The sequence below is a fragment of the Macaca nemestrina genome, chromosome 3, assembly GCF_043159975.1.
Source record: "Macaca nemestrina isolate mMacNem1 chromosome 3, mMacNem.hap1, whole genome shotgun sequence".
NCBI classification, from domain to species: Eukaryota; Metazoa; Chordata; class Mammalia; order Primates; family Cercopithecidae; genus Macaca; species Macaca nemestrina.
In genome coordinates this window covers 2,465,098-2,492,117 of record NC_092127.1, presented here as the reverse complement: position 1 = coordinate 2,492,117, position 27,020 = coordinate 2,465,098, and the positions used below count along the sequence as shown (strand labels likewise).

Here is a 27,020-nt window from a genome sequence, read left to right as displayed (position 1 = left end):
ACAACCCAATAGCAAACAAAACAAATAGCCCAATAAAAATGTAGGCAAAGGAGCTGAACAGACATTTTTCCAAAAACAGCCATGCAAATGGCCAACAGGAATATAAATATATGCTCAGTGTTACTAATCTTCAGGAAAATGCAAATTAAAACAACAATGAGATATCTCATAGCATTCAATAAGACAGTTATTATCAAAAGGCAAAAGATAGCAAGTGTTGGTGAGGGTATGGAGAAAAGGGACTCCTTGTATACTGTTGGTGGGAATTTAAATTGAATCAGCCATTATGGAAAACAGTATGAAAGTTTTTCAAAAAATTAAAAATGCAATTACCATATGATTCAGCAACCCCACTTCTGGGTATATACCCAAAGGAAACACAATGATTGTCTCAAACAGATCTATGCACTCTTGTAGTCATAGCAGCATTGTTCATGATCGCTAAGATACAGAAGCAATCTAACTGTCCATCACAAATGAATGAATAAAGAAAATGTAGCATATATATATAATGAAATATTATTTTGTCTTACAAAAGAGGGAAATCTTTCCATTTGCAACACAATGGATGAACCAGGACATCATGCTAATTTAAATAAGCCAGACATAGAAAGACAAATAAATATTGCATGACCTCATATGTGAAATATAAAAATGAATAACTAAATAAACTTATCACCTCACCTCTTTCCTATTTTTGTGTCTGTGGTAAAAACACTTCAGATCTATCTATTCTTTTAGCAAATTTCAAGTATACAACACCTTATTATTAATTTATATTCAACATGCCATACATTAGGTATCCAAAACTTATTTATCTTAAAGGTTGCATCTTTTGACAACCATCTCACAACACACAGAAAAAATAGGTATGAGGTGAGTTGATGGATATGGTAGTTAGTTTTATGAGGTAAGAATTTCACAATACATAAGTATATCAATGCATTATATCATATATTTCAAATATATACAATTTTGTCAATTATACCTCAATAAAGCTGGAAAAAACAAATCTAATAGCTCCACTTAAACAATGTTCAGCTTCAACGACTTTGTTTGCCAAAAAATGTTGTTAAAAGGTGTTACAATAATAATCATCTTCTTTAAAATGAGCACTGAAACTCAGAAGATTAATATAGATGTACATAAAATAATGTCAATTTCTTAAATTACAGAGCATTCGGTTTTTAAAACAAGAGTTGTGATTTCTATTTTGATTGGGGCTCTGATAAAAGTCAGCCAGATTCATTTGCTGCATAAATTACTCTCAGATTGTTAACAGAAGTTTTTTCTGCAGCTGCAATAACTCATCCAGGCTGTTACAGAACTATGTAACTCACTGCAGGCAGAACTTCCTAAATGTCAACTTAGGAACCAAAGAGGTTTCATGGATCTATATGAAGCTTTAGCACCATCCTGGGTTTTGAACACAGATGCTCCACAGACCTGTGACTGTATTTACAGTAGCATAATGATTCAGTTGCTATCTTACGTCTAATCTCCAGACTCTAAATATGCCACAAATGCTGCTGTTCACTACTTAAGTGCTAGACTTGCCCACCTTGTCTCATACCTACTTTTAACTACTCTTCTTTATGTTTCTCTCCATAATTTTGTGCTAGGCAGTCACCTCCATTGGAAATATTTAGAAAGAGCCAAAAATATATTTAAATGTAAGAAATGCAAGGAGGAATGCACACTCAAGGAGGAATGATGAGGAAATGAGGAGGGATGCAAATAATTCACAGGGTACTAAATATTTTTTGATCTTCCAATTTCCCTCTGTAGTGCATTTCCATATTCATCCTCAACTTGAGCTTCTAAGATAATAAGGCAATAGCAATTCATATCCCTAGATTATCCACAGATAAAACAGACTGTAGCAGCTGCTGCCCTCTGCCCAGGTCCCCTTTCAGTCTTTGAGGATGTAGTCCCTCAGCTGCATCGAGTGCTATGACAGTCCTCAATGGTCACCTCTGTCTCTTGAAATTGCCTGTTGGTAGAGAGAGCTGCCTCTCTTGATGTCACAATCCTTTCCTCAGGGAAATCTGTTTCCAATGTCTGTTGAGGAAGCTGGGCTCCTCACTCACTCAGGTGTAGCTTTCAAAGACAGCTATGAGGGGGAATTCTCTTAATGGCAGGGCTTCACGCACTACACTTGGTCATCTAATTCATGTAAAAAGAGATGCAGCCTCAGCCTCAGTTTGGAATATACACAGATGTGTGGGTGCTGAATGGCACAGACAGATCATCAGAGGCCTAGTGGGAGAGAAATTCGGAGATCATAGTCAAGGATATCTGGAGTAGTGTTGTGTCGATGACACTACAGGAGAAGACACAATGTGGGAAGATCTTTCAGTTGCAGGTTAACACCCGCCAGAAATCATCTAGTTTGAAAGAAGCACTAGACAGCCAAGTAGACGGAATGACTCAGCCACTTGATGTCAGCCAGCTTCTGTCATTGGCCATTCCAGTGCTGCTGAAATGAACACATGAAAGGGGTAGCTTTAGTGTCAGAGATGTTAGGTTATGCTCGGGCCCAACAGCGTGGGTTCCCACTCATCAGAGCTGGTCTAGCTCCGGTTGCTGCCAAACGGCAAACTTGCCAGCAACAAAGATGTCATCTTCATCCCCAATATTGCATCATTTCTTGAGGAGACCATCCCATCACTAAGTGGCAAGTTCACCACAGTCTACTTCTTTCATCTTCCAAGGGTCAGCGGTTCATTTTGACAGTAACAAACAAATTCTGAACATGATTTTGCTTTTTCTGCCCCCATGGTTTCAGCCAACACCGTATCTGAATGCTTACAGAGTGTCAGATCCAACAACAGCAATTTCACTTGTAATTATGTCAGGCTGAGAGACAAACCTTAAAACCAAGCAGGTCTATCAGTGGGTCCGTAATGACGGGATCTGCTGGTCCTATCACATGCCACACCACTCTATCGCACAACCTGATGGAGTGCTGAAATAACCTGTTGAAACACAATGGAGATGTAGGCCCAGACATGCTTCCCTGTGAGAATGAGACAGCAGCCTCTACACAACATACTCCACAGTACAGGACATAGCATCTATCCTGAATCAATGGGCGTTCGCCGGCTCTGGGTTCCCGATAAACAGAATACATAGATGAGCAACCAAAGTCAAGAGTGGCCTCTGTTACCAACATTCTCAATGACCCACTTGAGGATTTGTGCTTCTTGTTCCTGCAACTCTGGGGTCTGTAGGTTTAAAGATCTTGGTTTCCAAAGGAAGAACATTTCTGCCACGAACACATCATCATTTCCCTTGAATCTAAGTTGTGGTAGCTTCCTGAACACATTAAATTTCTCATGACAAAGGACCAAAAGACAAGAAAAGGAGTCACCATCCTAACAGAGGTAGTGGCTTCTGGCCCTCCTTTATCCCCCACCTCAGGAGGAGGAGCTGCTGCTACACAAAGGAATTTGCTGGCAACATACCTTTGGAAAGTCCTCGACCAATTGTTTTGGTAAATGGACAAGTGCGGCAGCCCCAGCCTGAGGCAGGTGTAGTGCCCAGGATTTCATGCCAGTAGATGACCTGTCTAGAAGAGCAGAGGTAATATCTGAGGGTGAGTAGAATCTAGGATGGACAGTAGAAGAGGGAGACTGTACTAATTGTGGGTCTTGAGACCAACTGCAGTGGTCAGGCCTGTAATTTTCCTTGAGGACCCTCACTGGAATCCTTGGAGAGGCTGCCCCAACATTTATGTAAAGAAGCAGAACAAGTACAGCAGGGAATGAACTATAGTAGACACAGCCGAGCTGCCCAGATTCTCCTGCAGGATTGAAGGGCCTGTTCCTTCCCTTTCTCCCGGCACTGGTAGGCATCAGCCCAGAGACGTGCAGTGTACTCTGAGTGCCTCAAGTTTGGGGCTTGACTTACAGTGCCATGGTGCTTAACACACTTGAAGAGAGGGTGAAAGATCTTGTGACTGAGTGACTGTTTTAATTATAGCATAGCAGGGTGTTGACTCTTCTTTTTGGCTTTGAGACAATGTACTTGTTCAAGTCATGAAATCACCTGTTTTCAGAATCACTAAGAGTTGGTCCAAGATAACTTAGTTGACTCAAACACTACATTAATCATGTTATGTGACCTATGAAATAGTCTGCTGGAAAGCAAATTAGGTCCTTTCATTAAACCATCTTATCAAGGATGACAAAAAACACATGAAATAAGCCATTTTTTCTTAATTTCTTCCATGGATTTTGTATTATTCATAAACTAATTCTTAAGAAAGTAATTTAATTTGGGTACAAAAATTAGTATATATTAAGATACAATGGATTTTATGTTATGATTGGAAAGTCATATTCATCTGGACACATTTAGGTGGCAGTTGTAGGATCTTATGTAAGTTTCTGAACTTTTCTGTATTTTAATTTCTGTGCCTTATTTGTTAAATATACCTTCCTTTTTAGGGTTGATGTGAAAATTATGAGTCAGTAAGGCACTGAAAATGTGCTTGACAGAGAATAAGCAGCCAAGTTATTACTATTTTTGAATGCCCATCACATGTCAGAGACAATAGGGTTTCACTTGGATAGTTGCTTGTACACACATCATCTCATTTAATCCACACAATAACCCTAATGTATAGCTGTTCTTCATGTTACTTATGAGGAAAATGAGGGCCAGAAAAATGGAGCAATCGGCTCAAGGTCACACAGCTAGATAGTGGCCATGCTAAGGCAGCAAAGATCAAAGCCAGAAGAAACAATCCTGTAGGTACCTTAGCATTTCTTCATAGCCTTTCTTTTCTCAGCTTTATTATGAATCTTTCCATCTGGCCATGTCATCTGTTTGGCCTATTCTCCAGAAGTCAAGAGATTAGATCTAAATCTCAACAGTCTTGTCCTTGATGCAATAGAGAGCTGAAATCCTCTCTTAGAATACATATTAATATAGGCCAGGCGCGGTGACTCAAGCCTGTAATCCCAGCACTTTGGGAGGCCAAGTGGGGAGGATCATGAGGTCAGGAGATCAAGATGATACTGGCTAACACGGTGAAACCCTGTCTCTACTAAAATTACAAAGAATTAACGGGGCGTGGCGGTTAACCTGTAGTCCCAGCTACCCAGCTTCTCGGGAGGCTGAGGCAGGAGAATGATGTGAACCCGGGAGGTGGACCTTGCAGTGAGCTGAGATTGTGCCACTGCACTCCAGCCTGGGTGACAGAGTGAGGCTCCATCTCAAAAAAAAAAAAAAAAGAGAGAAAGAATACACACAATATAAAGCTTGATTCTTCCAGCAGCCCTGAGAGCCAGCTCTAAGTTTATTGATGAAATACCTGTTCCAGCGTACCCCTCAAATATTGCTCTCCGAATATTTTTTGTTGGATTCAAAGAAGTTTGCATGCTTTTATCCATTTGATAACAAAATTTTCTGCAAATCCACCTGAGACATGGACTATATGCATGTGGATTTTTTATTGAAAGCAAGTTTACCGCTCTATCCTTCCATTTTTCTTCAAAGTATCCAAGTATCCAGTGTACTGAAGTTTGTTACCTCAGTGTTGAATGCCATTTTTTGTTTGTTTGTTTGTTTGAGACGGAGCCTCGCTGTGTCACCCAGGCTGGAGTGTAGTGGCGTGATCGCAGCTCGCTGCAACCTCCACCTCTTGAGTTCAAGCGATTCTGTTTCCTCACCCTCCCAAGTAGCTGAGACTACAGGTACTCACTGCCATACCCAGCTAATTTTTGTGTTTTTAGTAGACATGGGGTTTCACCATATTGGTCAGGCTGGTCTTGAACTCCTGACCTGAACTGATCCACCCACTTTGGACTCCCAAAGTGCTGGGATTACAGGCGTGAGCCCCTTGCCTGGCCCATTTTTATGTCATAAAATAAAGCTACATATTTATTTACCTATAATTTTCAAAGTATTGTCGCAGAATTATTGTATCTAAAGCAAGACTTAACTTTCAACGTTCAATTACATCATTCACTACATTGTACTTATTTGACATTATATCACCATTGGTTCATATTGGTTTTCCTCCTTTGAACTGAGTCAAATATTAACAGTAAAAAGTTATCTTTTTGATAAAACTTTGAAGCACACTAAATAGGAAATTTATAATTAATCTAAGTTATAGATCTGTTAAAATATGTCTTTAAAGGTATATTTCAAGTTTTCTATCAGAAAATATAGCAATTGATGAGAGATATCTAGTGCCTTTTTATTAATAGAAAATGGCCGAAGCTTAGTCATCGCTCTTGGAAAATCACAAATAATTTTTTGAAAACCACATACAGATAATAATGAATGTCTACATTTATAAGAAAGTAGAATAATGTTTTGTTATATCATCATCTACTAGAAACATATAATTTTTTAAACTACAATAACTATAGGTCCATGGACTGAGTTGAATTATTTCATTAGAAAATAATTTTAAAAGAAAGCCAATTCAATTACCAACATAAAATATTGTGAAATGGAGTTAATATCTTACTTGTAATACTTCTAGACTTTTTAAAAGGACTAATATTAAAAGAGAAAGAGAGAGAGAGAAGCTTGATTAGCCATTAGGGAAATGCAAATATAAACCAAAATTAGATACCACTTTGCACCAAGTGTAAAGTGAATGGCTACAGTAGAAAAGACAGATAATCACAAGTACTGGTGAGGATGTGGTGAGATCGGACCCTTCATGTTCTGCTGGTGTGTATATAAAATGTGCAGCTTCTTTAGAAAACAGTCTGGCAGTTCCCCACACAGTTAGACAGAGTTACCATATGATCAAGCAATTTCACTCCTCAGTGAATACCCAAGAAAAATGAAAACAGGTGTCCACACAAAAGTCTGTACACAAATGTATACAGCAGCATTACTCACATAGCCCCAAAGTGGAGTCAACCCAAATGTCCGCCTGAAGAAGGGACAAACAAATGCCACCATTCATACAATGGAACACTATTCAGCAATAAAAAGGAGTTCAGTACAGATACGCGTTACAACGTGAAGGAATTTTGAAATCATGTTAAGTGAAAGAAGACAGTCACCAAGGATGGCTGTATGATTCCATTTATAACAAGTGTCCAGAACAGGCAAATTTATAGAGACAGAAGCTAGATAGGTGATTACCTAAGGCTGGGGAAATGGGGAGATTTAAGAGCCCTGACTGAGTACAGAATTTATTTTAGAGATCATAAAGAGTGTTTTAAAACTGATTGTGATGATGGCTGTACAACTCCGTAAATACACTAAAAATAATTAAATTGTATTTTAAAAGTGGGTAAATTTTGTGGTGTGAAGATTATATCTTAACAAAGTTGTTTAAAAAAGAGAAACAGTGAAGTGTGTCACACTTAAATGAAAAAATCTTCATTTCCCTCCAGATTTATTTAGAAGTCTTGCCAAAGTATAGTGTATGTAATAAATTGAACCATGAATAGTACTGAATTTTAATCATACTTTACCAACTCTTAATCAAAATATATGCTAGATTAATACTGTTCAATTTATAATTACTCTGAATGGGCTTTTAAATAGTACTAAATTACTCTAGGTATGAAAAGTCTTTGAAATGAATATTCCACTTATAGAAATATATCCTTCAGAAATAATTAACCACATGTATAATTATTTCACTTCAAGAATGTTCACTAATAATGTTTCTGATAATAAAAATTTAGGACAATCAAAATGCCCAACATTAAGTATTAGTTTAGATAACTTCACATTATTTAAAGATTCAATAAGAGATTTTTTTTAAAAAGCTATGAACGTACCTATTGAATTGAAAATGCTTATAATATAGAGTGTAATGACTAAAACAGTTTTAAATGAGCATGTACAGTGTAACCATTTTTCTTAAAGATATCCAGGGAAAGTTGTCTATTAATAGTAATGGTTGTCTCTGGGCAGTGTGAGCATACGCTTATGGTGTGTCTCCTTTTATTCATCTATATTTACAAGTCTTTCCTATAATGAGTATCTATTGATTTGGTAACATGTAAGATATTTTTAATTTTAAAAAGTAACCAAATCTCATTTTATGGTTAACAGCAAGCAGCACAAAGTACTGTGTCGCTCCCTGAATATTTCACCAGAAGGGTTAACTCACATTACCCTTGAAGGAAGACAATAAGAAAGGGTGAGCCTGACGGAATAGAGAGAGAGGCTGAGGAGTAGTTCTATCTGCTTGTTTTTCCATGGTGACAGTGGAATATTCATCACAGATGGATGAGACTTAACATTGCTCAGACTATCATTAGCTGTTTTCATCAATCACTGTCCAATTACTGCTAGTCCTCTACCACCCTCATCCTGTGGGGGGAAAAAAAAATGACAGACTCTGTGTATCAAGCAAGGTTCCCAGGTACAAGCAACAAGAAAAAAAATGAAGTTGGCCATTTTAAGATAAATGAATCAACTGGAAGTATGTAGAGGACTCAGAAAACAAAGGTGAAGTAGGGGAACCTGCTTAAACAACCAGTAAGCAGCAAAGAAGTTCTAGAAACCAAGTTGCAACAAATTCCTAGATGGAATGTTAGTACCCAGGACCACTCTTAGGCCCAGGCAAGAAGGGCCATTGCCCGGGCTCTGGGTTTTAAAGAAACTCTGGTCCTGTGGCCTTGTCCCTGAGGCAACAGTCTATGAAGTTGAGGATACATGTTACCCAGAGCCCAAGCCCTGCCTTGAGACCATGTTGGGACACATATGACCCCAGAATTGTTTGCACAAGTAGTCCTGAACCCACTTCAAAGCCTATGCTGTCCTCTTCACAGGCTCCACCCACTCAAATAGAACGTGCATACGGGCGGACCTAGGTGAAGAGTAGCCAACATGCAGCTTTCTCTTGGGGGTGATGGATGAAGCTTAGATCTACAGGTCAGGCTGTCCACTTGTGTAGGCACAAATTTCTGACAGAGCAAAACACAGCCAAGAGTACGAATGTAGGGGAATAGGGCTCGCAGACTAAGACCAACCCTGGAGGCCAGTATTACTAAGCTTCCGGAATCCAGCATGCAAGCCCAAGGGATTTAAGAATTCTAAACTGAAACCTGGCCACTTGGGTTTTTATGAGGGCACATTTTTCCAGGGAGTAGAATATATATATATATATATAAAATGCATATGATTAAGGAGTTTTTAAGATTAACTTGCAACTTTTAAATATTTAGTTTTACAGCATGTGGACTTACATGTATACTGTTGGGTCTTGCAAATGTCATCATTGCCAGACAAACCTAACAGTTTCTAAGTATATGCTGGTCACTCCTTTATCTTTGCATTTCTTTTCCCTCAAGATTCAAAGTCTCAGGTAACAAATGTATTCGTCCCAGGTCATGAGCCACGCCCTTGCTGCCAGGTCTTGAGAGAGGGGAATATGGCCTTTGGCATCTTCTCCAGTGGGAGGCAGGGCCCTATTGACCCACAGGAACATACACAATGGTGACAACCTGCTCTTCTTCTGTTAATAAGGAGAGGTAAGTATGTGCTGGACCGCCAAACAAGGCAAAATCCAAAGAAATATGCATTGTATTGGGAGGAAGAAGGCCAACCTTAGTCAACTAGCTATGTGAGGTCAATGTCATTAGGCCTCTTTTACTCCCATATAAAATAACCATAATAACGCCTACTTTATTGGATTGTTAAGAGCATTAAAAAGATAGTATGTGTGAACAAATGCTCTGCAAACTGCAAAGTGCTTTACAAATTAGCGTATTAGTGTTACGCTCTTGGGAGACCTCTGGCAGTTGCTAATCAAGAATTAAGAGAAATATACTAATTAGAGAAGACACCTGACAATGATGAAGAGCGGTGGCAGGCAAGACTCCACCTGCTTCAATGCAGCCCTATTCAAATCTTTACATTTTGTGTGCTGCTGCTCAGCCCCACATTACAATAAATATCTCCCATATAATCTGCACAATTTCCCTACAGTAAATTGTCAAGCTTCATTTGGTCATCCCTATAAACTCAATATACTCTAAGCAGGTTGTTAAGTACATTCAAGGATTTCACAATGAACAGCTGAGATCCAGTTATCATTAAAATGAAGTGCTGACATTGGAATAAAGCCACAAGAAAGTGTTTACTGCTACTGCTGCTCTGGAATTATAATTGTTTCTTTGCTTGGCCTTTAGAGGACTGAATCATCTGATGCATATCTATCTTGTTTAGTAATAAGATTTGAAACCTAATGTTGAAATGTCCATATATATGTTTATTAGAACTAGAAACCAGGTCCACATTGAGCTCACAAAACCGTAGCTTCTTTATTAATTGCCTACATTTATTATTTATGCTGGCTGCATACAATTTTATGAGGTGATAACTATTTTCCAATTTAACAGAGTATAAGCAGCAAAACGGAGAGTTTGGGAAGAAGCCTGACATTTAGTAGGAAGCAAAAGATAAGAGTGAAGTGTTTTGATTTAGGAGAAGATGTACATCCAAAGAGACTTCTCTCTTAGGAAACATGAGCCTTTGCTGTAAAGCTCAACCTAGATGCAAAGGAGACTAAAGACAAGCATCCCAGACAATTACAGACCCAGCATTGGGAAGGGAATAAGTTGGAATTGATTCATAAGACACTTAGATGAAGCTAAGACAATATACATTGCATTAGCTAACCCTGAATTTGGTGCTGGAAAGATTTGTCAAAACCTTATCTATTTCTTATGAGTGCAGAGAACAAATAGTTCAAAACACAGTATCTGTAGATAACTCTGTAAAACAAAACAAATTTGTTGTTTGGTTAATTCTCCTCAAGACATAGGTTGCAGCTGATATTAAATTTCTCCTCATAAACTATCATTTTATGGCAATGGATTGGTCAAGGAAGGATAAAGCAACTTGGAAAGAACTATCGTGATACCTGCCCTGAGAAGCCAAAATTTGGTTTAACCTGGTGTTGTGTACTGTTTGGTTCTAGAAAAGCTAAGTTTATAAAATATTGTATAGCAGGTAAATTTAAAGGTTAGTAACCATCTTGGATGTTCTGCTCTTCTGCTCCACCGCAATAAAGTCTCTCTAAATGCAATGTTTGGGACAGAGTTGCTCTGGGAAATATAGGGGTTTGAAAGGTGATTATTATACCCGAGATGAATATGTTATTATCTTATTGGACATAGCATCAAATGCTATTTATGAAAATGCTTATCACTGCCACAGGCTTCTGGTCTATACTGGTGAAGACATCACCGCAGCACAGCACCTCAACAGAGTGCACACTGCGACCCAATGCTATCGTAAAGCCATCACCTAAAACTTTCTTGCCTCAGACACCTGAATGGCAGTGTCTTCACTCAGGTCCCCACTCAAATGTCACCCCATCAGCAAGGCCTTCTCCAATAGCACTGTATAAAATGGCAACTCCACTCTCCAAACAAGCACTTCTCCTTTCTCCACATTATTTATCTCTACCCCACTATGGCCATCTAATGAAGTCTACATGTATTTGATTCCGTATTAGTTTTTCCTCTCTATATATATTTTTGCTTGTCCAGCCCCATGGACCCAAAAGTACAGTCTGAGAAAGATGTTTGAAACCACCTTTGCAAAAATTATGATAGCAAAAGTAATCAGATATAGTTGAATCCATCTTGCTTCTAACCTCACATGCTGCCCTTGTTCACTCCCGGGCATAGGCCAAGCTAACTATGGGAGGAATTTGGTTTATAGTTTAACTTTAAACAAAGACAACAGTCCTTTCCTGAAACTAACTCCCTTCCCAATGGCTCCTATAGATACTGTCACTATTGTAAAACCTAACATTGGTGTTTGAGCTATTTTTTGGACCTCGCATTCTGATGGATCAGTTGGCACCACCTGGTCTGGTAACCCATACCAAGAAACTGGTTTATGTGGTCTTGTGACCCTCACCCAGGAACTGACTCAGCATAAGAAGATAGTTTCCAGCTTCAGTGATTTCATCCCTGACCCAACCAATCAGCATCCCCATTCCCTACGCCCTGCCCGTCAAACTACCCTTAAAAACACCTAGTCTCTGAATTTATTGGGGAGGCAGATTTGAGAATTATCTCCCATCCTTCTGCTTGGTTGGCCCTGTGATTATCAAACTCTTTCTGTGCTGCAAAACCTACTGTTCTCAGTGAATTGGCTTTTCTGGGCAGTGGGCAAGAAGAACCCGTCAGGCTATTACACCCTCACAGAAGAAGATCCCGTCAGGCTGTTACACCCTCACAGAAGAAGATCCCATCAGGCTGTTACACCCTCACAGAAGAAGATCCCATCAGGTTGTTACACCCTCACAGACGAAGATCCCATCAGGCTGTTACACCCTCACAGGAGAGAAGAACCCGTCAGGCTGTTACACCCTCACAGAAGAAGAACCCGTCAGGCTGTTACACCCTCACAGAAGAAGATCCCGTCAGGCTGTTACACCCTCACAGGAGAGAAGAACCTGTCAGGCTGTTACACCCTCACAGAAGAAGATCCCGTCAGGCTGTTACACCCTCACAGAAGAAGAACCCGTCAGGCTGTTACACCCTCACAGAAGAAGATCCCGTCAGGCTGTTACACCCTCACAGGAGAGAAGAACCTGTCAGGCTGTTACACCCTCACAGAAGAAGATCCCGTCAGGCTGTTACACCCTCACAGAAGAAGATCCCATCAGGTTGTTACACCCTCACAGACGAAGATCCCATCAGGCTGTTACACCCTCACAGGAGAGAAGAACCCGTCAGGCTGTTACACCCTCACAGAAGAAGAACCCGTCAGGCTGTTACACCCTCACAGAAGAAGATCCCGTCAGGCTGTTACACCCTCACAGGAGAGAAGAACCTGTCAGGCTGTTACACCCTCACAGAAGAAGATCCCGTCAGGCTGTTACACCCTCACAGAAGAAGAACCCGTCAGGCTGTTACACCCTCACAGAAGAAGATCCCGTCAGGCTGTTACACCCTCACAGGAGAGAAGAACCTGTCAGGCTGTTACACCCTCACAGAAGAAGATCCCGTCAGGCTGTTACACCCTCACAGAAGAAGATCCCATCAGGCTGTTACACCCTCACAGAAGAAGATCCCGTCAGGCTGTTACACCCTCACAGGAGAGGAGAACCCATCAGGCTGTTACACCCTCACAGAAGGAGAACCCATCAGGCTGTTATACCCTCACAGAAGGAGAACCCATCAGGCTGTTACACCCTCACAGAAGGAGAACCCGTCAGGCTGTTACACCCTCACAGAAGGAGAACCCGTCAGGCTGTTACACCCTCACAGAAGGAGAACACGTCAGACTGTTACACCCTCACAGAAGAAGAACCCGTCAGGCTGTTACACCCTCACAGAAGGAGAACCCATCAGGCTGTTACACCCTCACAGAAGGAGAACCCGTCAGGCTGTTACACCCTCACAGAAGGAGAACCCGTCAGGCTGTTACGCCCTCACAGAAGGAGAACCCGTCAGGCTGTTACACACCTCACAGAAGGAGAACCCGTCAGGCTGTTACACCCTCACAGAAGGAGAACCCGTCAGGCTGTTACACCCTCACAGAAGGAGAACACGTCAGACTGTTACACCCTCACAGAAGAAGAACCCATCAGGCTGTTACACCCTCACAGCACTCAGTGATGGTTCTTAGGTGAAAGGAACAACTTACAAGCAAGTGGATCTGGATGAGTCCAGTCCTGAGATGTGTAGCATGTTTGCTCAGTAGAACAAAGCCTTCAGGGATGTCTGGTTCACATGTGGCAGTCAAAAAAGTTACAATATTAAATTATAAACCGTCTTCCTTCCCTTTCCTTTTTTCCCTTTAAATTCTCAATAAGATTCTATTCTGAAATAAAATAGAACAAAAGCTGATGTGCTACTAACAAAACCTTCTAAAGCAAATTTCAAAGTAAGAGCAAGTTAAGGCATGCCAATTTATTGTCATACTCTTGGATTAAATTCCCACTTTTTGCCTGTATTTTCACATCTGTAATTTGGAGGAATAACTTCATGGGTTGTTACAAACAGCAATTAATAACTGTGTTTTAAGTGTTAGTTTTAAGTATTACTTTGTGTGTAGCAAAAAGATTTCTGATAGTGCTATAATTCTTCAAGAGTAGGGTCCTAAGTAAAACAGAATGTCACCCTTACTACTTGATGATTGTCTTCTGAAATAACATATTCAAACACATGTACTTTACTTACTATGAAGCATTTTATGGCTTTGACAAAACCATTTCAACCCCATTCTTTCCCATGCTTTAAGGGTTTTTTTAGGTAGCTCAAACTCAGCACATCTACAAAATATCTCATCATCTTTCCCCCCACATTCTGTGTCTATACCTGAATTCTCTTTGATGAATAGCAAAATTTCCTTCAAGTTACTCTTACCAATAACTTTGGATATAGCTCTGTGAAAGGAAAAGAAAATCTCAGGGCCCCAAACTCTCTGCCAAAGGGAAAGCAAGTCACACAAGAAAACTGCCTTCCTCTTGTTCCCAAGCAGACAGCTATAATTTCACATGGGAAATGTAGATTTGCCAAGCCAGAAAAAGGCACACTTGACTTTTTCCACCACTCCTCTCTTTTCACACGTAAAATGAAGATTCTGTGAGTGCTAACCAAAGCCTCGCAAGAATGTAATTACCACACTGCCTAAGTTCTACCTCCCCCCACTTTTTTTTCTTTCCTCCTTCTCCTCCTGACTGCTCTTTCCACCTTTAGTACTGAAGTTCCCAAAACCTTCTTTGGAAAAAGCACATTCCACAGTCCAGGCACATCCTCAACCTTGGCAACACAAACCTCTAAATCTGTCGCAGACACTTTTGGTTTACAGCGTGATGCATCCTGATGCCTGCATTCTGAAGCCAGATTGAGCTGGATCTAAACTCTGCTTTATCAACACCTGTGCAATCTCAGTCAAGAGATCAAAACTCTCTGAGTCCCCAGTTTCTTTGTCATTGAAGTGAGTACAGAGTGCCCACTCATAGGTTCCTTGTGAAGAGTAAACGAGATAATGTTCACAAAGTACTTAGCATGCTACTGGCTTATAATATGTATTCAATTAAAATTGATGATGACGATTCAGGCTTTAATCATTTCTTGCATTGATTGCTTTCTTATCAGTTTTTCTTTCAAGAACATGCAATTCTTCCTGCTCTGGTTTTGTTTCTCCGCGTGTCTACAGAGCTGCCAGAGGGTTACATTTAAAGTACATGACTGTTCATGCCAACCTCCTACTGTCCTTCAATGGCTCCCCAAGGCTTTCTTTCTAAAGTAAAAACTCCTTTCATTAGCACGCAAGTCCCTTCATGGCTTGAGCGCCCTCTGTTCCTCTAACTTCATGTCTAATGCTCTCCAGACTTGCATTTCTGCAACAGACAGATCCAACTGCTTTGAGCGCTTTCAATGAGCCATGCAGATCATGCGTCTGTACACCCCACCTGAATATGCAAGGCACTAGCCACTGTCCCAATTTATCAAGCAAATGCTTACTCACATCTTAGGGAAACTTCCTTAATGATTTAAATTCTCCTGTATCTTTTCTCCCCCAGCACAGTGTACGTATATTTGTTGCAAGGCTTATTACATTTTGGTGTGGATGTGATTAACTTGTTTATTTCTTTCCAAGTAATCAAACCAATTCACCTTTCCATCTCACAGTGTTAGACACCGTGCTTGGCACATACAGATATATAATGGATATATATTAACTAAGCATATACATATGTTAAAATGAGATCTGAGTCATGAAGATAACGAGTTTCTCTTTCCCAGCTCACTGCAGTACTCTTTTTATTGTGCCTGATTCTGATGGGCTCCATTTTAGAATTTTAAGGCTGTGAGGTTGTGTTACCAGAAAGGGGTCGTGATCCTGACTGCACAAGAGGGTCCCTGGATCTCTCCCACGAAAGAATTCAGGGTGAGTCCCCAGTGCAAAGTAAAAGCAAGTTTATTAAGAAAGTAGCGAAAGTACAGCTATTCCATAGACTGAGTCGGGCGTTTCCAAAAGTAAGAGGAGGAACACGTCCACCCTAGGTACAATGCTTGTATACATGGGGAGGTGTGCTCTGCCACAAGGGTTTGTGATAAAGGATTAATTTTTTTAATTACTGTATTTTGCAAGCATCAGTATTATTATCTTTAAAGCAAAATTAGGAATGCCTTTGTTCTCCAAATATCGGGATACCTGGACACCCCCAGGTCAGGTTTTGTTTAATAAACATTGTTAATCTGTTTCCTTAGCCATAAACACCTAGAGGCGAGGAATGCCTGACTTTCTGGGAATGCGGCCCGGCAAGTCCCAGCATCATTTTCCTGCCCCTCGCTCAAGATGGAGTCGCTCTGGCTTCAACACCTCTGACAGTTGATGGGGCATTATAAAGTAGTAGATCTCTCATCCAAAACAAGAATCCCCACTGCACCTTATTTCAGAAATGAGTGAAAAAGAAAACATCTTCAAAGAGGTTATCTGTGCTCCTGTCCCATACAAGCAAGAGAAAATCCACTGTACTTCACTTAGTACTAAAATGTTAAGTGTCTGCTTCAAGGTGAAAGATTTAACTGCTATTTTTTACGTGTGGCACTGATAAAACTCAAAATGGGTCACAAGGCAGAATAGCATGACAATGATGTCAGATTTAGGGAGGCACAAGTACTTCTGTCTTTACAGGATTATTTCTTAGATGTCAACTGGGCTCAGAGAGAGTATACTCAAGGTCTTTTTTTCTTCCTTTTCTTTTTAATTAGTGTGGGTCAGAGGAATTTTGGGAGTGGATCAATAGATTGTCAACCCCCGACTACATCAATGTACCTTCCAAGGGAAAACAGACAATTTAGTTAAGCTCTGCATTTCCTGAACAACTTCCAGATCAATAGTTCATTATCTGCTATATTTGCCAATATGTAAAGCCTTCAGGCTAGTTGCCATCATTAAGCAAACAAACAAATGAAAATTTCTTCTTTAATTTTTGGTGTTAGCTTTGACCCTTCTTCTGCTTGTCACTTTTTCTTTAAGGAATATGCAATTCTAAATGCTTCTCATTTAGACAGTAGCTTTGACATCCAGTATAAGTGGACCACTCACCTTTTACAAAACAGTGAAGCTACTTATCAGATTTCCTGTTTTCTCAAACCACTCTTTTCTATCAGGTGGGAAGGACTATTCTCATGGGAGATCAAGGGCCATTAGATATAATTAACTTTCCCCATCCCTTCCCTCTTAGGAAATGGCTTTTAAACAACTTCCATGCATCCCACCATGGTTTATGATTACATTATATTAAACGTGATGAAGCATTTTCAGAGAGGAGGGCCAACATTATGAAGTGAGTTTAAAAACAAATTCCCATGAGATCTGATAATTATCTTGTGGAGGAGATATCTGCCTACTGTAAGAGGATTTATTTTGTTCATTGCTGTACTCATAATAATAGCTTGCAGTGTGATATAAAAAGGAGAGAGTGAAGCATACAATCTCAGGAGACCAGAGACACGGCTTCAGTTCTATAAAGGAAATCAGGCACAAGAAGACAAAAACAGTGCAAATAACAATCATATTTGGAAAAAGAATTTGATCAACTCTCAGTCATCTTTCTTGGTTCACACTGACACAGTTTAGCAGAAACATTTACTGTTCATATTATTCCATGTCTCTGGCTTTCATTCCCACACGCAGTCTAAAAATCAGGTGGAGATATTTAAACAAAAGTACTTCATTCCCTTCCCCAAATGAGGAAGTAGGGATGAGAAAAACTGCAGAGAAAGAAAGAGCAAGAGCGCGAGAGGAGAGTAAAGAAGGCTAGCTTACTCTGACACTTGTCACCAGCAGGAGATGTGGTCCAGCCGTTCCTCACAGAGCAGGAAACCCGGGGCTGTTGCATTCAGCTGTGAGCAGAAGACAGAGGGAGAGCCTGAAGGTGGCACTTTCTTATATTATTTAAAGCAAATTTACAAAATCTCATATTCATGCATATGTTAAAGTACAGAATAACATTTCCAGACCAAGTATAAATGCAATATCGTACTTAGTACCAATTCAAATAAAGAGGAATGGATAATTGCGACCTGTGAGCAACACACTCACAGCATCAGGATTGGAGCGCCACAGACACGGGTCATCCGTGCAGCCCTGCGAGAGCTTTGGTTCCATCCTCTCACTTTGCAGATGAAGAATATAAGCCAGAGACACAAACCACCACAATGAGACCCAGACTGGGTGGTCTTTCTCCACTCAGTTATGCAAAGATTATGTTTATGTTACATACAAGTAAGGTGTGTGTGTGTGTGTGTGTGTGTGTGTGTGTGTGTGTATGTGTGTGTCTTTTTGGCCATTTTCAGAGTATAGTATTTCCATGGGCCTCTTATAAGTATTATGTGTCTCAAAACGTCAAAAGAGTATAGAATCCTAGTGGATGGAAATAATGTAATAACATTTATTGCGTGCCTGCTAGGTATGCAACGAGGTATGTTACCTATATTGTCACATTAATTCTCAAACAGCCCTATGAAAAACATCTCATCTTCCAAGTGAGGTTGCTGACACTCTGAGCAGTTAAGTGCCTCTTATTATGTTGACAAAGAAATGGCAGAATGAGTTTAAACTCATTCTGGGTCACTGGGATCCCAAATTCCAGTCTTTCTACCTCATTAGATTGCCTTCAGCACATCCACTAGCATGGTCTCAGGAAATTCTGTTTGTGAAGTTCCTGCTTGTGTTTTAGCAAGCGAACAAGTCGTTGGAAATAAATAACTGTCCCGTGACTCCCACTCATGACTTTTCTTGACGACCTGATGGCAGCATTCCACAAGATGGAAAATGCTGTGAGATGTCTAAGGAGGGCTGCAGCAGCCTCAGCTGCAACATCAAGCATCCATCTTCCGTTAGCGTCTCCTCTGCACATCATTCACACTTACAGTGCAGCTCAACTTTTCTCAAGAAAAGCCATCATGTCCCGTGAGGCTTTCTGGGCTCTAATCCCAAAAGGACAGTACATTTGGAAGCTGCCTTTGAAGCCTGCTCACACACGTCTGCTGCTGAATTTAAGTTTCGAGCGTGTGAGGACTCTCAGCATAGGGGTCGGATAAAGTAGTTGATGAGGATTCACGTGTAAATAATGAAAGAAGCAAGTCGATCTTTGTTGCTGTTATTCTGAGGGAGAAAACAGACCGGCTGGCCTGCCACTCAGAGGCTGCAAGGAATAATTTATCAGGTGATCTTATGTTTGAAACACAAAAATAAGAGTCAGGAACTTTGAAAGTTGGTCAGCATTAATTTTCTGCTAGCAAACAACTAGAGGTGTTGTGAAAAATGCCAGCCAAGGCATTTAATGAGGGGATCTACCATGAAAAACAGGTAGCAGACACAAGCTCATTCATTATCTTTGTTCCTTACCTGTGAATACTGAACAATTTGTCTTTCTAAATCAGTTATGTTTATATCATGATCATTCAACATAAAAAGAATTATCCAATCTAAAATCACCTAATTTGTCTAGATCAGGGTTTGGCAAATATTTTCTGTAAAAACCCAGATAGTATTTCTGGCCAAACTGGACAAATCCTGGCCTATTTTTTTTTTTCATATAATTGTTGGCAGTAGCATGTTTAATATGAGAAAGTCTTGTTTGTTTATGTTCGAGGACAAAGAGAAAGAGAATTTGGGAGAGATTATTTGAGTAGGCCAGTCTGGAAGTGGCAGTAGGATATTCCAGTACTGCTGCTTCCTTGCTGTGGGGGATTTATCTTTGTACTCTCCGCTTGGAAGAGACAGTTAATGAGTTTTAATATCAGACTCACGACACAGGTGATTTGCCAGAAAAGAGCCCTCAAGGGCGAATTAAGGAACAGCCCAAAACAACAGGATCCCAAGTTATACAATCACGGCAACCTCTGTCTGTTCAAGACCACACAGCCTCATCTCTCAGTGGCACTTTTTTTTCCCAAAACAAATGCTATTTTCAACATTTGACTTAATTTCACACTGAGTTCCTTTGTTTTTAATTTTTAATATAATTATTATAGGATGTGATTATTTTGTATTCAACGGGACTTACTTTGCTTTGGATATTATTATACTTTATCTTAGCGTTTCATCAAATAACAGTATCCTACAGTGTAATCAGGCATCAAGAGATAGAGAAAGATCATGAATAGTTTTAGGGTCCAGGCACTTCCACATGCAAATCATCTAACTATAGCTTCTCTCTGAATCCCAGGTGTCTCATATATGAAATGGACAGATAAGGCTGGGTGTAGTGGCTCATGCCTGTAATCCCAGCACTTTGGGAGGCTGAGGCGGGTGGATCACCTGAATTCAGGAGTTTGAGATCAGCCTGGCCAATATGGTGAAACCCTGTCTTTACTAAAAATACAAAAAATTAGCTGGGCATGGTGGCTGGTGCTTGTAATCCCAGCTACTCAGGAAGCTGAGGCAGGAGAATCACCTGAACCCGGGAGGTGGAGGTTGCAGTGAGCCAAGATAGTGCCACTGCACTCCAGCCTAGGTGACAAGAGTAAGACTCTAACAAAAAAAAAAAAGAAAGAAAGAAAAGAAAAGAAAGAGAAAGAGAGAGAGAAAGAAAGAAGGAAAGAAAGAAAGAGACAGGGAAGGAAGAAAGGAAGGAAGGAAGGAAGGAAGGAAGGAAGGAAGGAAGGAAGGAAGGGAGGGAGGGAGGGAGGGAGGGAGGGAGGGAGGGAGGGAGGGAGGGAGGGAGGGGAGGGAGGGAGGGAGGGAGGGAGGGAGGGGGATTTTCTCACTTCTAAGGTCATTGTGAGAACTGGAGATGACACAGGCCCAGTGTTTGTTACAATGTCTAGCCCATCCTAGATACTCAGTGCTGGCTGTTCCTAGTCTCATATAGCAAAGTACTCCCCTCAAAGCCATGTCACTTTGTTTCTTTCTCTCATTTTGTTAAGCAGCTGAATATTATGTCTATTATGTGTGGGAGTTCCCTTTTTCTGTCATTTATCTCTAAACAATTTATGTTATGAATCATTGAGATGGGTGTTTTACTGTCTAGAACTCATACTTTCCTATAACTTCCCTTTTGACTCATTATACTTAGTGAACTAAGTTTCCAGTAACAGTCCAGGAGGCAGGGGCATGTTTCATGACTGAGGGTGGTTTTGTGCTGCGAAGACATTAAAAGGCTTGATTTTCCATGGTCACACTTTATTTTTCCTGGACTTTGCTTGTGCTCTGCTGATGGTGATAGCACAAGGATTCCTGTAAGTCTGTATATAATAATATAGTTATTTGTGGAATTTGGAGCTTAGAATAAGCCTTTTTTTCTTTAAAACAGAAAATTGGGCCGGGCGCGGTGGCTCAAGCCTGTAATCCCAGCACTTTGGGAGGCCGAGGCGGGTGGATCACGAGGTCAGGAGATCGAGACTATCCTGGCTAACATGGTGAAACCCCGTCTCTACTAAAAATACAGAAAACTAGCCAGGCGTGGTGGCGGGCACCTGTAGTCTCAGCTACTTGGGAGGCTGAGGCGGGAGAATGGCGTGAACCCGGGAGGCGGAGCTTGCAGTGAGCCGAGATCACGCCACTGCACTCCAGCCTGGGAGACACAGCGAGACTCCGTCTCAAAAAAAAAACAGAAAATTGTAATAGATTCCCTTAAAGGGCTGTCCTCTCACACAATAAAAATTAGCTGTCTTACTAGGTAAAACTATTTTATTTTGTAATGATTAAACTAGTATGTCCATTCACCTCATGTCTCTCAACAGTTTCTTGTCAAATTTGGGAGAAAAAAAAGTGACTTTATAAGATTACTGCATTCCAAACCCTGGAGTGCATTATGCCTGGGAGAAAGACCAAATGGGACAGGATATATGCTCGCCTCTACTTGGCTGTGTAAAATTTTCTTGAAAAAGAGACATTTTATCTTTTGAAAGAAAGCATGACTTTCCCTTGCACTGTGATCTATGAGCTGCAACCGGGAGCACCCTTGGCAGTGCAGACCCTAAGGCAAACCTGCCACGTGTGTCTCTCCTTCTCCCAAGAATGTTTTCTACAGGCAAAACAAGAATAGTAGAGTGAGCATGAAAGGCTGTCTTGAAGGGGAAAGGAAGTTACTAGAGCACATTCTGAGAGGCCTGTGAATGTAGAAAGGCAGAGACCCAATGGCATTTAGCGGCAGAGGACTGAACAGTTATGTTTTAGCACCACCTGATTAACCTACCTGGCTGACTCTCTGCTCACCCTGTAGCTCTGTGTGCTCCCCTAAAACAGAAGGCCCAGGGGAAATAGCCCTGTCCTTCGATACCCTAATACAGGTCTCAACTGTTACTAATAACATGCATTTTTTACCAAGGAAGACTGACTCAGTGGCATTTGGACACCACCTAAAAACTGGTATCCCACAGGAGAGGAAGATGTAAGTGCATCTCACAGCCCACCATGCTTCTGAGCTCAAAGTGACACTATCTCTCAATCTGTCAATGCCTAGGGTCCCTTGCTACCTGTTCACCCATCCAGCATGTTCTTTCTTTCCCTTTCAGTATCTTCAATTCCACCTTCTCTTTTCTAATAGCACTCATAAATTCCCACCAAATTGAGAAGTACCACCCCAAGATCTTACCTCACCTTTCAATCTTAATAGCTTTCCCTTACTGCTAAAATCATAAAAAAAAAAAAAAAGTGGCTGTCCTAGTCGGCTTTCCACTACTATAACAGAACACTACAGATTGGGTGATTTATAAAGAACAAAGATTGATTTCTTACAGTTCTGGAGACTGGAGAATCCAAGATCATGGGGCCCACATCTGGCCAGGGCCGCCAGGCTAGGCCATCCTATGGCAGAAGGACAGCAGAGCCCACGAGCAAGAGGGGACCAAACTCGCTTTTGTATCAAGCTCGGTCTCAGGATGACTAATCCATGCCAATAATGACATCAATCCATTCATGTCAGCAGACCCCTGATGGCCTAATCACCTCTCTTAGGTCCCACCTCTCAACACTGTTGCACTGGACACTGGGTTTCCACACATGAACTTCAGGGCACACGTTCAGACCATAGCCCTGGCAACTGTTTCCTCCATCTCATCTCTCCTCAACTTCCCACATTCAGGGTAATTTTCTCACCGTGCTCTAGAGGGCGCTCTCCAAAACCACTAAAGTTACAATTCTCAAATACCTCATTTGTTCTGTGTTCACATTTTTAAATAGCACAGGTTGATTCTGTGGATCTTTTGGAGCTCTTTTCTCTTCTATGTCAAAAGAAATAGCAGGTAGCTCAAGGTTTTCATCTTAGGCTTACGTCTGCTGTGTACATCTAAGTTGCCAATTAGCTCAGAAATCAAACAGGTAAAGAGCGTGGTAAATGCTCTCTTTTGAGAATTAATCAAGAAACAAGCCTAAACAGACAGGTTTTACCCCTCTGGATGCATAGGAAACCATGCTTCACAGCTCAGTATGCTGGTGCCCACCAGAGTTGGGCAGCAGGGCATGGCTCTATGCAGAGTGGTGAACTCAGATGGTACCTACGACAGACAAGGCCAGAAATCTCCAAAAACAGGTGACGGTGCTGTGATGTACAGGGAAGTTGGTGCCTGAGGCCTCCAGGACTACACAAGGCCTCCACACAGTCACTGATAAGCAAACAGAGCCAGAGAGAGAGAGAGAGAGAAAGAGGAGAGCTGAACAAGCTGCCTGACAGGAAAGCGTTGATGTAATACCATTCTTTACAAAATTAGAACCCAACAATAAGTTTTAACAGTAGATATTTTTTACTCGATTTCTTCTTTGAAGGGATGATTTTGGAAAACTTCTCTAGTTAACTCCTCTAGTGTTTCCTGTGGATTAATTTTACCTGCAAAGTATCCATATATGTAAAGATTAAAGCTGTTCTATATATTGTTTATATTACACAAAAGATATTACATTCTATTTTGTTTTCTAATTAGAATTTTGAGCTATTCTTTTCTCTAAGAATAAGGAGTTCTAGAACTTCCACTTAGTCTTCAAAAGCATGTGTTCTATCAACCCCTTTATTTCTGATTAAAAATTGTAAATGTTTTATTTTGTACAAAATATTTTATTGTACAAAATTCCCCAATATTGTTTTAATAGTGAACAAAAAAAGTTGTTTCAACAGAGACACCGCTGGTGTCAGAATTCAAAAGTCTTCTCCTGCCATGTCCACGGGAGCCTAGGCGCACCTCTCCACTGCTTTCCGTTGTAGATCTCCACTGGCAGGCACTCGAACCGCTTTCAGCAGGCAATGCTGATGCGAGGTCCAGGGCGTTGAGCGCGGACCGTGCCCAAGGCCGCCTGCTTGGTCTCCTCTTTGTGCGTGGCCCGTGCACTCAGTGGCGCCCGCTGCTCCTGCAACTTCTCCAGGAACCGCCTCTTCTTCTCCAGGAAACTTCTGGACTTTCAAGTCTTGTGGTAGGCCATCGCCCTCCTCAGCTCCCTCCGGACCTCGGCCACCTGTTCCTTCTCCTTCGCCTTAATCTTCATCTAGAGGTTCTGCATCGACCTCTCCAACATCTTGTGGGTGGCTGGCTGATGGCTGCAGATAATGGCCAAGGCTGGGCTGCAAGAGAAGATGTCAGCTTGCACTGTCAGTGCCGGCAGCTACTCCTGCGGAGCGAGGGAAGCGTGGTAGGTCCCAGCACCTTGGTTGCCGGCGCATGCAGCCATCCCGAAGATGACTGATGCAGGCTGGCAGTGGTCAGCCCGATGAAGAGGGCTTTCCCGGGATCTTTGTGATCCATGAGGAGCTGTACGTTCTTGGACACCGGCTTCTCCGCCAGCGCTCAGTGGTAGTAGCAGGTCTGTCCTTTCCAAGAAGTCGGATTCACCACATGCTGGCGCCATGGCCTGGGGACAGCTGGGCGCTTCCTCGGAGCGAACAGCAGCCCCCGTGCCGACCGCGCCTTCTCCTCCTTGTTCCCGATCTCAGGCCAGCTTGTCCGTGGAATACAGGGCCACGGCCGCGGTCGGGTCATTTCCCATGACTTCCAGGGAGCCCGGTGCTGAGAGTGCGCGTCATCTCCAGCGTCCTCCCATCAAGAGAGACAACCTCAGCGGCCACGCTCAGTTTCACGGGCTGTCAGCACACTGGGAATACAGAGGGGGCCCTTGGAGACATTCCTGGACAGGACGCGCGCAGCTAGCGCTGGCTCAGCAGGAAGGCAGGCCCGGGGCCCGCACGCTGCGGTCGGCCTCTGTGCTGGGCCCAGGGGTCGCAGCCGCCGCGCCCCCTGCGGGAAGGACAGTGCGCCCTGGGCGCGAGGCTCACACCCAACCCCCGGGAGCGCGGCAGCAGGGCCAACCCAGGAGCCCGCGCCCGGGCGTCCTCACAGTCGCAGAAACACGCTCCATCAAGGGGCTCGCACCGGGAGGCGAAGTACGACCTTGGAGCCCCAGCTGCATCCACTTCACTCTGCCTCCTAGCTCCTCCGCCCCACACCCGCCCCACACCCGTCCCCCCACACCCGCCCCACACCCGCCCCCCCACACCCGCCCCCCCACACCCGCCCCACACCCGTCCCCCCACACCCGCTCCCCCCACACCCGCCCCACACCCGCCCCCCCACACCCGCCCCACACCCGCCCCCCACACCCGCCCCCCACCCGCCCCCCCACACCCGCCCCCCCACACCCGCCCCACACCCGCCCCCCCACACCCGCCCCACACCCGCCCCACACCCGCTCCCCCACACCCGCCCCACACCCGCCCCCCCACACCCGCCCCACACCCGCCCCCCACACCCGCCCCACACCCGCCCCCCCACACCCGCCCCCCACACCCGCCCCACACCCGCCCCCCACACCCGCCCCACACCCGCCCCCCACACCCGCCCCACTACCCTTCTGCGTCCCTCGGGCCGGGCGCCCCGGGAGGCCTCGCAGCGCGTGGGGGGTGGGGGGCGTCCCCGATTAGAGCGCCCCCCCCCATGTTTCTTTCCTTCTCAAAATATCAGCTCCTTCAAGACTTCAGGTAACACTGAATTCTAGTGCAAGGATTTTGGATTTTTGAAACAGAATTCCATTATGTGGAAGGTACTGACCAGTTTCACAGAGAATCCCCAAGACGGTCTCTTCTCGCCAAACAGTGGTGAAATGCCTGTCCTTGTCGTCTTTATCTGCATTAGACAAAGAGAATTCTTCGCCCGCCAGGCGCGGGGGCTCCCGCCTGGAATCCCAGCACTTCGGGAGACCGAGACCGGCGGATCACGAGGTCAGGAGATCCAGACCGTCCTGGCTAACACGGTGAAGCCCCGTCTCTACTAAAAACACAAAAAACTTGCCGGGTGCGGTGGCGGCGCCTGTGGTCCCAGCTACTCGGGAGGCTGAGGCAGGAGAACGGCGGGAACCCGGGAGGCGGAGCTTGCAGGGAGCCAAGATGGCGCCGCTCACTCCAGCCTGGGCCACAGAGCCAGACTCCGTCTCAAACAAACAAACAAAAAAATTCCGTCACCCAAGTTCCAGCAGTTCTTTGTCAGTACATATACTTTTGAACTTCTTTTCAATATCTGGTCTTTTCAAGAAAAAAAAAGAGAGAGAGAGAGAATCCAGAAATTTTTGAATACTTGCTTAATTGAACTTGTTTCATGCTCTTTCTATTCCCTCTCCCCCTCCCACAGAATAGATAGTGCATCATCTCCTTTTATCTCTTATCTTGTCTCTGTGGGTTTTTTTTTTTTAACATCATTCATGCTATAAATTATTTTTTGTTTGTTTGTACTTTGCTTCTTTTATTTTTCCATAAGTTGTTGGGGTACAGGTGGTATTTGGTTACATGAGCAAGTTTTTTAGTGGTGATTTGTGAGATGCTGGTGCACCCATCACCCGAGCAGTGTACACTGCACCGTATTTGTAGTCTTTTATCCCTTGCCCCCTCCCACTCTTCCCCCTAAGTCAGCAAAGTCCATTGCATCATTCTTACGACTTTGTGTTCTTGTAGCTTAGCTCCCAATCAGTGACAACCATATGATGGTTTGGTTTTCCATTTCTGAATTACCTCACTTAGAATAATAGTCTCCAATCTCATCCAGGTCACTGTGAATGCTGTGAATTCATTTCTTTTTATGGCTGCATAGTATTCCATCGCATACATATACCACAGTTTC

General features: G+C 42.7%; 1 long non-coding RNA gene across 1 annotated transcript in view; it reads right to left on the bottom strand.

Annotated features, from left to right (window-relative positions):
- The window catches only part of LOC105466539 (uncharacterized), a 146,074-nt gene extending 119,846 nt beyond the window's left edge, over positions 1 to 26,228 (bottom strand). Inside the window, exons 1-2 of the long non-coding RNA XR_978248.2 lie at positions 25,959 to 26,228; positions 17,746 to 17,822 (exon numbers count right to left, since the gene is read on the bottom strand). This is a non-coding gene — a long non-coding RNA (uncharacterized lncRNA). The remainder of the gene's footprint in view (positions 1 to 17,745; positions 17,823 to 25,958) is intronic.
- Between the last annotated feature and the right edge of the window lie 792 nt (positions 26,229 to 27,020).